Source organism: Sus scrofa, chromosome 8 (assembly GCF_054392235.1).
Source record: "Sus scrofa isolate SSC_HxYL_T2T_F1_AM1 chromosome 8, Sscrofa_HxYL_maternal_Yorkshire_Landrace_v2.0, whole genome shotgun sequence".
NCBI lineage: Eukaryota > Metazoa > Chordata > Mammalia > Artiodactyla > Suidae > Sus > Sus scrofa.
This window is the reverse complement of record NC_139390.1, coordinates 31,669,169-31,682,925: the sequence shown is the minus strand read 5'-3', so window position 1 is coordinate 31,682,925 and position 13,757 is coordinate 31,669,169. Positions and strand designations below refer to the sequence as shown.

The 13,757-nt window shown below is 42.7% G+C and overlaps 1 protein-coding gene across 20 annotated transcripts in view; it reads left to right on the top strand.

Moving 5' to 3' along the window:
- Nucleotides 1–13,757, top strand: part of RBM47 (RNA binding motif protein 47) — a 303,668-nt gene that overhangs the window by 64,183 nt on the left and 225,728 nt on the right. The gene's annotated exons all lie outside the window — the stretch shown is intronic.

The following is a 13,757-nucleotide window of genomic DNA, read 5'->3' as shown; positions in this document are numbered from 1 at the left end:
TCAGTTTCATCTTCATCCTCATCTTCTTCTATGAAATCAGACCGAAATAGTTCTATATTATTGGGTGGCCTGAAATAGTAAAAAAAGAGAAAAAAGTCCTTAGCAGGGTGAGGAGACATAGTTAAGAATTCAAAATATTAAAACAAAATTCTTCTCGGATTTCCCATTGTGGCTCAGCAGTTAACGAACCTGACTAGAATTCATGAGGACACAGGTTTGCCTGCCATGAGCTGTGGTGTAAGCCAGCAGTTGTAGCTCCGATTCGACTCCTAGCCTTGGAGCATCCATATGCCGCAGTGCGGCCCTAAAAAGACAAAAAGACAAAAAAAAAATTCTTCTCCACTGACTTCTGGGACAGTGGCTCTCTTCCTGCCTCTTAGACCACTCCTATGCCTCTTTTGCCAGCCCTTTTCTTTCACTCATCTATGAAAAATTAGCAGTTCCCCCAGGATTCTATCTTTGATTCTCTTCTCTTCCCATTTTGTATACGATTCATGCTCAGTTACTCTCTATACACGGATGGTTTGCAAACTTTTATCTCTAAGCCATCTGTTCATTGTGAGGCATCTGCATCTACATAGTCCAAGGCTCCTTAAATTCGAAAGGTCTAAAACCAGGACATCCACCCCAGCTGTGATGGAATAGAACTGGTACCCATCTAGCCATCCCGCCACTTTTTAAAAATCACTAAACTGAGCAAAATATTTGTCAACTGTTTCAGGCAGCACAAGTTTCTGATTCCCCAAGAGAAATTCAAGAGGTGAGGCCCAGAAATACTCTGGCTCTTTATCGGGGGTCTGTTTCCAACCAAAAAGCAGTGAGCTGGGGCGCCAGCTGAGCTGAGCAGGCAGAGGTTGGAATTTGGGGCAGCTGGGCAACTATCATCTGTGAGATAGGGCCCTGAGAGGAGGGAGCTTTGCAAGGGGAGGGCTTCAGAAATCCTCTGTGGATCACCTGTGGGTGCTTGGCTGAGAGCTGGTTTGCACATGTGTAAGGCGAGACTACCCAAGGATTACCAGATACCAGCTTCTGGGGGGTTGAAAGTCGAGCAGGGATATTAGAGTTCAGGCAGTGATGGGGGTCATTGGCGTTTTGGCTCAGCATGAGTGGAAAGCCACATCAGCACTAAGTTAATAACACCTCAGGCATCCAGCTGGGACACCAGAAAGAACACATTTTGAAAGTAAGAACCATGTTCTAAAGCAAAATTTCTCAAATAGTTGTCCCCAGGCCAGTAGCTTTAGCATCACCTGGAACTTTGTTAGACATACAGTTGGAAATGCAAATTCTAGAGTCCCACCTCAAAATCTACTCCATCAGAAGCCCAGAAATTTGTTTTTAACAAACTCTTCAGATGTTCTAATACATGCTAAAGTTAGAGAACCACTGCCCTAGAGAAAGACCCACACTAGATCTTCCCTAACAATACCTACCACCGAGCTTGACAAGATCACAAGGGAGGAGTTCCCTCGTGGCTCAGTGGGTTAAGGATCTGGTGTTGTCGCTGTTGTGGTATGGGTTCAATCCCTGGCCCCCCGGAAGTTCTACACACTGCCAGAGCGGCAAAAAAAAAAAAAAAATCACAGGGGAAACAGTGTGAAAATTGAGCACACTAAGTCAGAAGGCTTAGGAAGATAGCTGGGACTCTCCAAAGATATAAAAAAGTTAAACAACAACAACAAAAAAACTATAAAATTTTAAAGTGGCCAGACCATAATTGAACTGCCTACTAGAACAAAAATCAAAACTTTTCAGAGGAAAATAACAGACCACAGAATCCATAATTTCTATCATGCATCATCTGTAGCCTTCAGTATGACAATAAAAAATTACGACACACACACACAGGAAAACAGCAGTAGAAAATAGAAATTGACCCTAAGATTACTCAAATGTTGGATTTAGTAGACAACAGCATTAAGGCAGCTATTATAAACATATTTAAAGAAAGGCAAATATGTTTAAAATAAAGACAAATATGGTCTGAATGATTAAGCAAATAATTAGGGAATCTCACAGAGTAATTGAAATCATAAAAAAAAGAAGCAATGTAAATTCTAGAAATTTTCAAAGTCAAATAACAATTAACTAGTGGCAGATGGAAGATGGTAGAAATCAGTAAACCTCAAGATTAATCAGTAGAAATGATCCAATTTGAAGAACAGAAAAAAACTGAAAAAAAAAAAAAAAAAAGAACAGATTCTCTGAGACCTATCGGGCAATAGCAACATATGTGTAATGGTGTCCTGAAAGGAGACAGTGAGAAGGGGACAGGAATATGAGAGAAGAAAAAAATGTTTCCCAAGGTTGATGAAACTGTCCACAAACCACCAAAGACAGTGAATCTTTGAATCACTGTAAGTGATTCCCAGGCAATATAAATGCAAACTCTACCTAGATGTATCTTTGTCAGTTTGCCAAAAAACATAAAAAGAAAAAGAAAAATTTGCAAGCAGCCAGAGAAGACTGTTGCAATCCATATAGGGCCACAACCATGTGGAGATGACCAACGTGTCAGAAAGCAGAGCAAAGATAGAAGACTGGCATGAGAGCTTCAGAGAGCTGCCAAGAGCCCATCACCACATTCGTTGCCTTCCCACTCCTCAACTTGCTTATGACCCTCTATCTCCACTTGAATTGCTGGTCACCATCCATTTGACTTTCCAAGTCAGAAAGCTGGAAATCATTCTAGATACCCTTTTGTCCCCTATCCTTATATAATCACCCAGCAGATCTTTCCGATTCTCCTTTAAAATGTCACTAAACCAGAATCACCTGTTCATCCCTGTTTCTGCTGCTTTAGGTCAGGCTTTTGCTGGCTAGAGTTTGAAGCTCAGCTCCAGGCTTCGGAGTGCCTGGGTTTGAATTTTGCCTCACTAAGGTGTCACTTGGGCACATTCGTTGATGATTCTGAGTCTCAGTTTCTTGGCCTGTAAGATGGGATTACAAAAGCATCGTAATAAACTTACCTGTAGAGAATTTTTAAATTGCAAAGAAATTTTGTGTTTCACCTGTAACAGTCCCAGGTGGACTGGATTATGCTACAACTATCCTTCAAATCTCAGTGACCTACAGCTGCAGCTCACACTACAGGCATACGCGAAGTCAACAAGGACTCTGCTATCTGTTGTTCTTATTTGAGAACCCAAGGCAAAGGAGCGGCTTACTCCATGGAATGTTTGTTAACAGGTGTGATGGTGGAGGGAAAGCACGAGCCTGAGAAATTTTGTTCCAGTTCTTGGTTCTCAAAGACACCTAGTTCTCAAAGCTTCCTCCATTTCTTTGGCCGAATTAGGGCATTCGGCCAGCCACATCCAGCTTCAAAAGCAGGTCAGAAAGGTGCCGTTTTACCCTCTGCTCAGAGCAGGATGTGGTAGTAATTAGTGCTGGTGTCAAAAGAGTTCTGGTTCTCCTTTTGGGCTCTTGGTAAGACTGTACTTCCCTGCCCCCCCTGGAGTTGGTTGTGACCGTGTGACCCTTGGGCAGAGCCTTTGAGAGCCTCTACACAATGGACACACTCACTTCCCACTGCTGGAATGGTGATCCCCTCACTGCTGTGAGGTGGGTATTGCGACAAAGTCTCCATCAGCCTGGGTTTCTGTGTGACTCTGGGGTGCATCACTCCCTGGCCAACCTGCCAGGGACATGTGTTAGAAACAGAGCATGATTTTGGCTGGTTTTGTTTGTTTGTTTTTTGTCTTTTTGTTGTTGTTGTTGTTATTTCTTGGGCTGCTCCCACGGCATATGGAGGTTCCCAGGCTAGGGGTCGAATCGGAGCTGTAGCCACCGGCCAACGCCAGAGCCACAGCAACTCGGGATCCGAGCCGCGTCTGCAACCTGCACCACAGCTCACGGCAACACCGGATCCTTAACCCACTGAGCAAGGGCAGGGACCGAACCCGCAACCTCATGGTTCCTAGTCGGATTTGTTAACCACTGCGCCACGACGGGAACTCCCTGTTTGTTTTTTCATTTTGGCTGTTTTATGCCACTGATATTCCGGGATTGTTTCTTGTCACAGCATAACCTAGCCTGTCTTGACTAATATACTACCTTACAGAATCATTGTGAAGAGTAAATGAGATAACTATGTCCAAAGCTTAGCATAGTTAGCACTCAGTATATACTAGGAGTTACCATTCTTGCTCCAACTCTTGTACTAACCTCCTAACCACTGGGGGGTGACCCTCCCCCATGTACTCCCTCCACTCCTTTGCCACCGAGAGCTCTTCCTAAAATGCTAATCTGATCATCCACTTCCTTATTGGAACTCCTTCAGTCTTCTCCCGACTTTGATAAAGCCTAAATTCCCTAGCAGGGGTGAAACCTTCCATGGCCTGGACCCTGCCTGCCTCTCCTGCCCCATCTCCCACTAACCTCCCAAAGGTTCCCTGGGATCCAGGCACATCAGGCAACTGCTTCTTATGTTCTTCTTACATTCATATCATTGCAAATGCTGTTCCTTCTGCCTGGAATGCCCTTCCTTCCCTTGCCCACAGGGCAAACTGCTTCTTATTCTTCGGGACAGTGCAAAGATCACCTCCTCTCTGAATCAGTAAGAATTAGCTACAGTCCCTCTGATACACACTAATTGTTTGCTTGTCTATTTTTTAGTATTTTAAATAATTACTATAGATATTTACTGAGGACACAAGACACTATGCTAAAAACTTTGTTTCATTTCATTTTATTCCCTCAACAACCCTAAGAGATAAGTACATTTATACTACTTCCATCCCCATTTATAGATGAAGGCACCAAAACATGGCTGGGATTCTTAAACTGAGAGCTGTCTGTGCCCAAGTTCCATGCTCTTAGCCAGGATACATCTGAAGATGTTACATGAGCTAACTAAATAAGGAATACTTTAATAAATGGAATTAAAGCGTACTTTATCAACTTCAAAAGTGGTGGTGTATTATTGCATACAAAGATTTTAACATTTGACAAAAAAAAAAAAAACCCACAAAAAAACAAAACCCAAAACCAAGACAATTTAAAGTGTTCAAGAGTAAGGACATGGTGAATTGAATTATATCTGATGCACTCATTTGAGCTGATATGCAATAATTAATTTGATGCTTATAAAACAAAATATAAAAAATTATTTCAAAAAGGTGAAACAAATTTATATATAAATAACATTTTAAAACTGAAATAGCCTACACAGAAAAGATGGAGATACTAAAAAATTTAACAGTGACTAGCTGAGTACTGGGAATAGGTATTGACTTTTTTGTTTCTCTTTCTCTTCTTTCTCACAAATTTTCCCTCAGTATATACTCCTGCCCTTTTTAGAGCAAATAATCAAACTTTTTTTTTTTTTTTTTGCTTTGTAGGGCCAGACATGCAGCATATGGAAGTTCGCAGGCTAGGGGTTGAATCAGAGCTTCAGCTGCTGGCCTACGCCACAGCCACAGCCACAGCAGGTGTTTGCTCATCTATTTTCATTAGTCTGTGGCGCTTGATGGCAAGGACTTTGCCCACTTCATTTTTGTAGCCCTGGTACTTAGCACTGTGCCTGGAATGAGCCAGATATGTGCTTAATGACTGTTTATTGAAAGAGTGAATAAAATGAATATTTATTGAAATTCTTTTTCCCTTACAGTTCATTAATTAGGACACACCAAGGTGGGCTAAGTTTCCAACTTTTCTTTTTAGACACGATAGAACCTACAAGTAGAAAAGATTTTCAAAATAAAAACAGTGCAAAAGAGGAGTTCCCGCTTTGGCGAAATGAGATTGGGGTGTCTTGGGAGCACTGAGACACAGGTTTGATCCCTGGCCCAGCTCAGTGGGTTAAGGATCTGGCTGTACCTTAGGTCACAACCACGGATGGCTTGAATCTGATCCTTGGCCTAGGAACTCCATATACCATGAGTTGGCCAAAAAGGAAAAAAAAAAAACAACAACAATAAAAAAGTGCAAAATAGGTCATTTGTAATTCCATATTTTTATTCTGAAAATTCTAGCACTGATTTCCAAACTTAGTAACATGATTGTCACATAAGAGGTAACGTAATGTCATAAGTTTGAGGTGATTGCTGTTACATAAAATGCTTTTTTTTTTTTTTTTTTTTTTGCTATTTCTTGGGCCGCTCCCGCGGCATATGGAGGTTCCCAGGCTAGGGGTCGAATCGGAGCTGCAGCCACCGGCCTACGCCAGAGCCACAGCAACGCGGGATCCGAGCCGCGTCTGCAACCTACACCACAGCTCACGGCAACGCCGGATCGTTAACCCACTGAGCAAGGGCAGGGACCGAACCCGCAACCTCATGGTTCCTAGTCGGATTCGTTAACCATTGCGCCACGACGGGAACTCCCCATAAAATGCTTTTTAAAATTACTTTTATTTTTATTCTTATTTTGCTTTTTAGGGCCACACCCGCAGCATATGGAGATTCCCAGGCTAGGGGTCAAATCGGAGCTACAGCTGCCGACCTACGCCACAGCCACAGCAACATGGGCCACGTCTACTACCTACACCACAGCTCATGGAAATGCTGGATCCTTAACCCACCAAGGGAGGCCAGGGATGGAACCCACATCCTCATGGATCCTAGTCAGGTTAGTTAACCACTGAGCCACGAAGGGAACTCCTAAAATGCTTATTTTTTTTGACATTTTGACTATGTGAGATACTTTACATGACAATGTTTTGATGTAATGTAAAAATGAACCATCAATAGAGAAAACACTTCAGGAATGTATGTTTAATTAATATTCTGTGGGGGCAGTTTCTTTTACAAATTGTGGTTTTAAGAAACTGGAACATCTGCAATGACTTTTCTGGCAGGATTACTGCCCTTTCTATAGCCGGTATTTACTCTTCTTTTAACCTGCAACTTCTTTGCAAACTCTTCCTTGTCTAAGAATGATAGCCTTTTTCTGTTGAGTTTTCAGAATCTTTTACCTCCACCATAAAATTAATAACCATTCCAAAAGGTTCTGCCTGAGATTTTTCCAACAAAACTTCCTCTTCATGAGCCAATGACTTGATATCTATGGACCGTAATAAATTCCAGAACCCCTATATTACCCGTTACTATCAAACTAACATATTTCGCAAGGCTGAGGTAATCCAAAAGCAAAATTTCTAAATAGAACTCTAAAAACCTAAGAAATACCTTTTCAAAGATTTATAAAGATCAAATGGAACAGAGGTCAAGGTAAAGAGGGCATGCACTAATGAGTAAGAAAGGGAACCTTGAAGGAGTTTGCTTTGTGGCTCAGCAGTTAACGAACCCGACTGGGATCCATGAGAATGCAGGTTTGATCCCTGGCCTTGATCAGGTGGGTTAACGATCTGGCATTGCCAAGAGCTATGGTGTAGGTCATAGATGCGGCTTGGATCCTGTGTTGCTGTGGTTGTGGCATTGGCTGGCAGCTACAGCTCTGATTCGACCCCTAGCCTGGGAACTTCCCTATGCCTCAGGAGCAGCCCTAAAAAAGCAAAAAAGCAAAAAAGAAAAAGAAAAGGAATCTTGAAACCTGAGTATAAATTGGCCTGCGTACACCCATGTGTGGTAGAGTACAGGGATCCAGCGTGACCTGGAGAAGGTATTCACATAGGAAAGTGCCCGTGCACGTTAGGTCTTCAGAAAAAAAAGAAACACGGCTAATGAAGAGAAGAGTGTAGCTCCCAGTTAAGGGAAGGCATGACTCAGAATCTTAACACAGAGAAAAAACTGTGGCACCACCCACATGGGCCAGTCTTTAGACCTGGGAGTTGGGGTAACTGCGCTTAGCAGGGAGGAGGAAAGAGAAGAGTGGAAACTCACCTCTAAAAACACACATCTCTTCTCACACACCAAGGACAGAGGTGTTTGACTCCCAGATAGAGATGGCTTTAGCCACAGTGAGTGATTTCAAAAAGGAAATGTAAATTCCACAAAAGAAAGAGTTGAAGTAAACAGCCCAACCATGTCAACACCGGTGGAGAAACAGATTATGTAATATGGTCATTGTTGCTGACATTTTAGGTTTAAATAGTCTATCGAATTATCAAGGGGACCCATCTGGTGTTTAGAATATTGTGTCTGGAGTTCCCGTCGTGGCGCAGTGGTTAACGAATCCGACTAGGAACCATGAGGTTGTGGGTTCAATCCCTGCCCTTGCTCAGTGGGTTAAGGATCCGGCGTTGCCGTGAGCTGTGGTGTAGGTTGCAGACGTGGCTTGGATCCCACCTTGCTGTGGCTCTGGCGTAGGCTGGTGGCTACAGCTCTGATTCGACCCCTAGCCTGGGAACCTCCATATGCAGAGGGAGCAGCCCAAGAAATAGCAACAACAACAACAACAAAAGACAAAAAAGCCAAAAAAAAAAAAAAAAAGAATATTGTGTCTGTGAGAAAACATGCTCTTAGTTGAAAATGAGGCTGGAATACAGCCTGTTTTTCATTTGTGGCAGCTTGTATCCAAGTAGCCACATGTGTCAAGTGCATAATATCTTTAGCAGAATCTGAGTAGTCACATAGTGCAGAGGGACTGGCAAATTAAACATGTAATGGTCACCGAACAGAAATGTCCATTTAAAAAATTTTTTTTCTTTGTCTTTTTTGTTTGTTTGTTTGTTTTTCTGGGCGCACTGCGGCATATGGAAGTTCCCAGGCTAGGGGTTGAATAGGAGTTGCAGTTGCTGGCCTACACCACAGCCACAGCAACACCAGATCCGAACTGCATTGATGACCTACACTGAAGCTTGTGGCAATGCCAGATCCTTAATCCACTGAGCAAGGCTAGAGATCAGACCTGCATCCTCATGTATACTAGCTGGGTTCTTAACCTGCTGAGCCACAATGGGAACTCCAGTGATCTTTTTTTTTTTTTTTTTTTGGCCATACCTGTGGCATGCGGAAGTTCCCAGACGAGGGATCAAACCAGAGCCACAAGTGACAATGATGAATCCTTAACCACTAGGCTACCAGGGAACTCTCATTTTTAAGAAACTAGGAGTTCCCACGGTGGCTCAGTGTTAATGAGCCCTACTAGTATCAATCCCTGACCTTGCTCAGTGTGTTGGGGATCTGGTGTTGCCGTGAGCTATGGTGTAGGCCAGCAGCTGCAGCTCCGATTTGACCCCTAGCCTGGGAACTGCCATACGCCACAGGTGTGGCCCTAAAAAGTAAAAAAGAAGGAAAGAAAGAAAGGGAAGGAACTAATTGCACAGATATCAGGAACAGGAAAAGGAATACAGTTACTGAATTCAGTTCTTTCTTGGATTGGGTCTAAAAAAATGCTTGGATTGTTTATTGTTATAATCAACTGTGCTTTAGCAAGAGGCCACGTCAGATCACAGAACAAAATTAAATCTGATTAGCAAGGAGTTCCCAGCTCTGATCAATCTAGATTGATACTATAGTTGTTGGTCTTCAGTTTCCTAAACTTATTTCAGGTAATAAACCAGAGGATCTGATCACTCTTGGTTATTTCAGATGAAAGTGAATGAACAGGAGTTCCCATCGTGGCGCAGTGGTTAACGAATCTGACTGGGAACCATGAGGTTGCGGGTTCGGTCCCTGCCCTTGCTCAGTGGGCTAACGATCCGGCGTTGCCGTGAGCTGTGGTGTAGGTTGCAGACGCGGCTCGGATCCCGCGTTGCTGTGGCTCTGGCGTTGGCCGGTGGCTACAGCTCTGATTCGACCCCTAGCCTGGGAACCTCCATATGCCTCCATATGGAGCGGCCCAAGAAATAGCTAAAAAGACCAAAAAAAAGAAAGTGAATGAACAAAAATAGAAGTGATTTACTCTGTGGAATTATTTGCTGGCATTGAGTTAGGGTTTCAGAGATGAGAATCTGTCTGCTCCCTGTGTTAGACGTTTGTTGGCTCTGTGATAGCTTGAAAAATAAGTCAAATACTACACTGGTCAATACATACATTTCCCCAAGTGCCTTCGCATTTTCGTGTTAAAAATCCAAGTAACTTTTCCCAATTTTAGACAGCGATCAAAGGCCTTCTTCGTCAATTTTTTCCAAATGGCAAAGAATCCCCCAATTGTTTGAAGGACAGTCTGATACACCAAGAGGTGCAACCACTGGATTAGTTTGGGATTCTGGAGTCCTCTGTGACAGAGATCTAGGCCAAGTTGAAACTTTTTGCAAGGAAGCCGAGATTAAGAAAATCCATCTTCAAAATATACTTGAAAAGCCTTAAGAGTATGCCAGTGTTAGAAGTCAGCAAATTGGTGAGACTGAGGATTATATAGGATGATTGGTTAGTAATGCTTCTGAACTCAGAGAGTATTTCTCTGACTCGTGTGGGTCAATCAGAGGACAGAGTATAGGTGAGGTGGGGTGAGGGGTGGTGGTATGTAGCTATGAACATCATATTCCAAAATTATGACTGGTTTTATATGCTTTTATGATAATGCATCGTTTATCTTAAAATTTCAAAAATCTTAAAGCAGGAGAGGAGATTTTTATACTGATTAAATAGATGCACTGGTTAAAATGGACCATATGTTGCGTGAGGACCATTGAGGTCTTTAATTTAGATTCCATTTTGCAAAGAGTTCAGGGTAGGTCTTTCAAATAGATTGGCCATGATTCACAATACTTGAAATCATTGAAACTACAATCTCAAGAGAAATGATAAAATCAAAATCTTCCTATCTAACCAGTAGTGACTCTCAATTTTTACTCGATCAGGATTTCTGCCCCCCTGCTTTTTTTTTTTTTTTTTTTTTTTTTTTTGCTTTTTAGGGCCACACCTGTATATGGAGCTACAGCTGCCAGCCTATACCTCAGCTACAGAAATGCCAGATCCCAGCCAAGTCTGTGACCTACACCAGAGCTCATGGTAGCACCAAATCCTTAACCCACTGAGCGAGGCCAGGGATTGAACTCAAAACCTCATGGTTCCTAGTCAGATTTGTTTCTGCTGCACCATGATGGGAACTCCTGCCCTTTCTTTCTTAAAAGAGAAAGGGACACAGCTAACATCACAGTGGTCCTTTTCCATGGGAAGGTGAAGTCTGTCTTCTGTCAAAGTACTGGCTATTTCTACAGCCACACACTGTAACTGTGTTCAAAATAAAGTGTAGGCAAAGCAAGCTTCCAGAACACCTAGTCCCAGGAGTTTCTGGTGACTTAGTGGGTTAAGGATCAGGCATTGTCACTGCTGTGGCACAGGTTTGATCCTTGGCCCAGGAATTGCATGCTGCACGCATTGCAAAAAAAAAAGTAAAATATCTAGTCCCTCATAAAACATCTTCAGCTGGAGCACAGAAATGCTTTTAAAGTACATTGTATAGCCCCACGATGACTTAGCTGAATGCTCTACTCAAAGCTTACTCTGGATGGCCAGATTGAGACTGCAGAATTGTGCAAGTGAGCCTCCAGGCATCTCCACCCTAAACTTCCACTGAGCCATGCAGCTGGTCTGGTTGGATCACCAGGTTTGGGGCAGTTTTCATGACTTCCTGACTTAAATGCATGTCCATCAACCTTTTAGGGTTCATGGCCATTACCTCACAAAGATGCCCTTACCTGGTCAGAAAGTTTCAGAGCAGTGGTTCCAAACTTTTTTCTTTTCTTTCTCTTTCTTTCTTTCTTCCTTCCTTTCTTTTTTTTTTTTTTTTTTTTTTTTGCTTTTTAGGGCCATATAGGGATTGAATAGGAGCTGCAGCTGCCAGCCTATGCCACAGCCACAGCAACTCAGGATCCGAGCCTTTTCTGTGACCTACACCACAGCTCATGGCAATGCCGGATCCCCGACCAACCGAGCGGGGCCAGGGATTGAACCCACTTCCTCATGGATACTAATCGGATTCGTTTTCTGATGCACCACAACGGGAACTCCACCAACTTTTTTCTTTATTAGAATCTCCTTATTAGCATCATCGCATTGTTGCTCTATGTGGACTTTATTGAGAAAACCATATAACTGCAAAAGAGTTAATATCAACCTAAATTTGAGAATTAACTTGCTAATCAACATTATCTATTGGTTTTTTTTTTTTTTTTTTTAAGGAGGGGGTGTGCCTCTGACTTGTGGAAGTTCCTGGGTCAGGAATCCAACCTGCACCACAGCAGTGACCCAAGCTGCTGCAGTGATAATATCAGATTTTAACCTCCTGCACTACAAGAGAATCCCAACCTATAGGTATTTTTAAAGATAACAGTTATTTATGAAACATAGACCATCTTCAGGCAAGACTTAAACACCTGTTTTATTTAAGGCTCTTTTGGCTGCAAATAACAGAAACGAAATCTGGCTAGAATAGATTAAAAGTCTCCAGGGACGAGATGAACACTAAGCCTTGAGAAGGGCCATGGTCGGTGGCAGTTTGTGACTTCATTCTATTTGTCTGGTTGACAGCAGGAGTCAACTCTTCCCAAAGAGTTATATCCTTGCACCAGGAAGAGATCTTCAAAAACTCACTCATATTCCATAGTTTTTTCCTGAAGATCACACAGCCTTAGTTGGCTAGGGCTGCCCTAACAAATTTCCTTAGCCTAGGTTGCTTAAACAACAGAATTTTTTATCTCACCGTTCTGGAGGGTGGAAGTTCAAGATCAAGGTGCCAGCAGAATTGGTTTCTCCTGAGGCCTCTCTCCTTGGCTTGCAGAGTTTCACTTTCTCACTGTGTCCTCACATGGTGTTTTCTTCCCCTTTTCGTTAAGAACACTAGTTGTACTGGATTAGGATCCCCATTACCATCTCATTTAACCTTAATTACTTCTTTAAAGGTCCGATCTCTAAACATAGTCATGTTGAGGGGAAGGGGGAGGGCTCCAACGTACGACTTTTGAAGGGACACAATTTAGCTTATAATAGACACTATATCTATTTTTTTCTCTGTAGAACTTCACAAACTGTCATTGGCAAAAACACAAGAATCCCACCAGGCTGGGCACCTTCTAAAGTAAGTAGGCTGGAGTTCCCATTGTGGCTTAAGAACCAGACTAGTATCCATGAGGATGCAGATTCAATCCCTGGCCTCACTCAGTGGGTTAAGGATCCAGCGTTGCCACAGTCTGCAGCATAGGTTGCTGACATGGCCCTAATCCTGTGTCGATGTGGCTGTGGTGTAGGCCCGCCCAGAGGATGCAGCTCCAATTTGACCCCTCGACGGGGAAATTCTATATGCTGCAAGTGCAGCCCCAAAAAATAAAAATAAAAAATAAAGTAGGTAGGCTTATACAATTTTGATAAATTCAGCGTTGAACACCAAGTAAGCAGCAAGCATCACACTTTACAGGAACCCCTCCTGGCAGATTTCAGTATGGCTGCTTCACTAGCTGCTCCTTTTGAGCTCCTGTCAGCAGGGAGTTCCATGATTAGCATATCAAAGCTGCTATATGGATTTTTTTAAATATCTGTGAATCTTCTTTATAGGATATATTCAAGACCAAATGGAGATAGTTCATTCACCTGTTTTTTGGCATCCAAATTAGGGAAAAGCAGGGAAACACGACATGCATGACTGATTTCAATCAAATTTTTTCTTTAAATGACATAACATCTGTCCTCATAGTTTGGAAGTCATTGTCATTGAAAAAAATGAGAGAGGTAGGGGAAGAGTTACATGTTATTTGGTGAAAATTGGAATTTGAACAAAATCTTATCTGGAAAATAAAAAAACATTGAGGGAGTTCCCGTTGTGGCTCAGTGGTTAGCGAATCCGACTAGGAACCATGAGGTTGGGGTTTGGTCCCTGGTCTTGCTCAGTGGGTTAAGAATCCACCGGTGCCGTGAGCTGTGGTGGAGGTCATAGACGAGGCATGGATCCCGTGTTGCTGCGGCTCTGGCATAGGC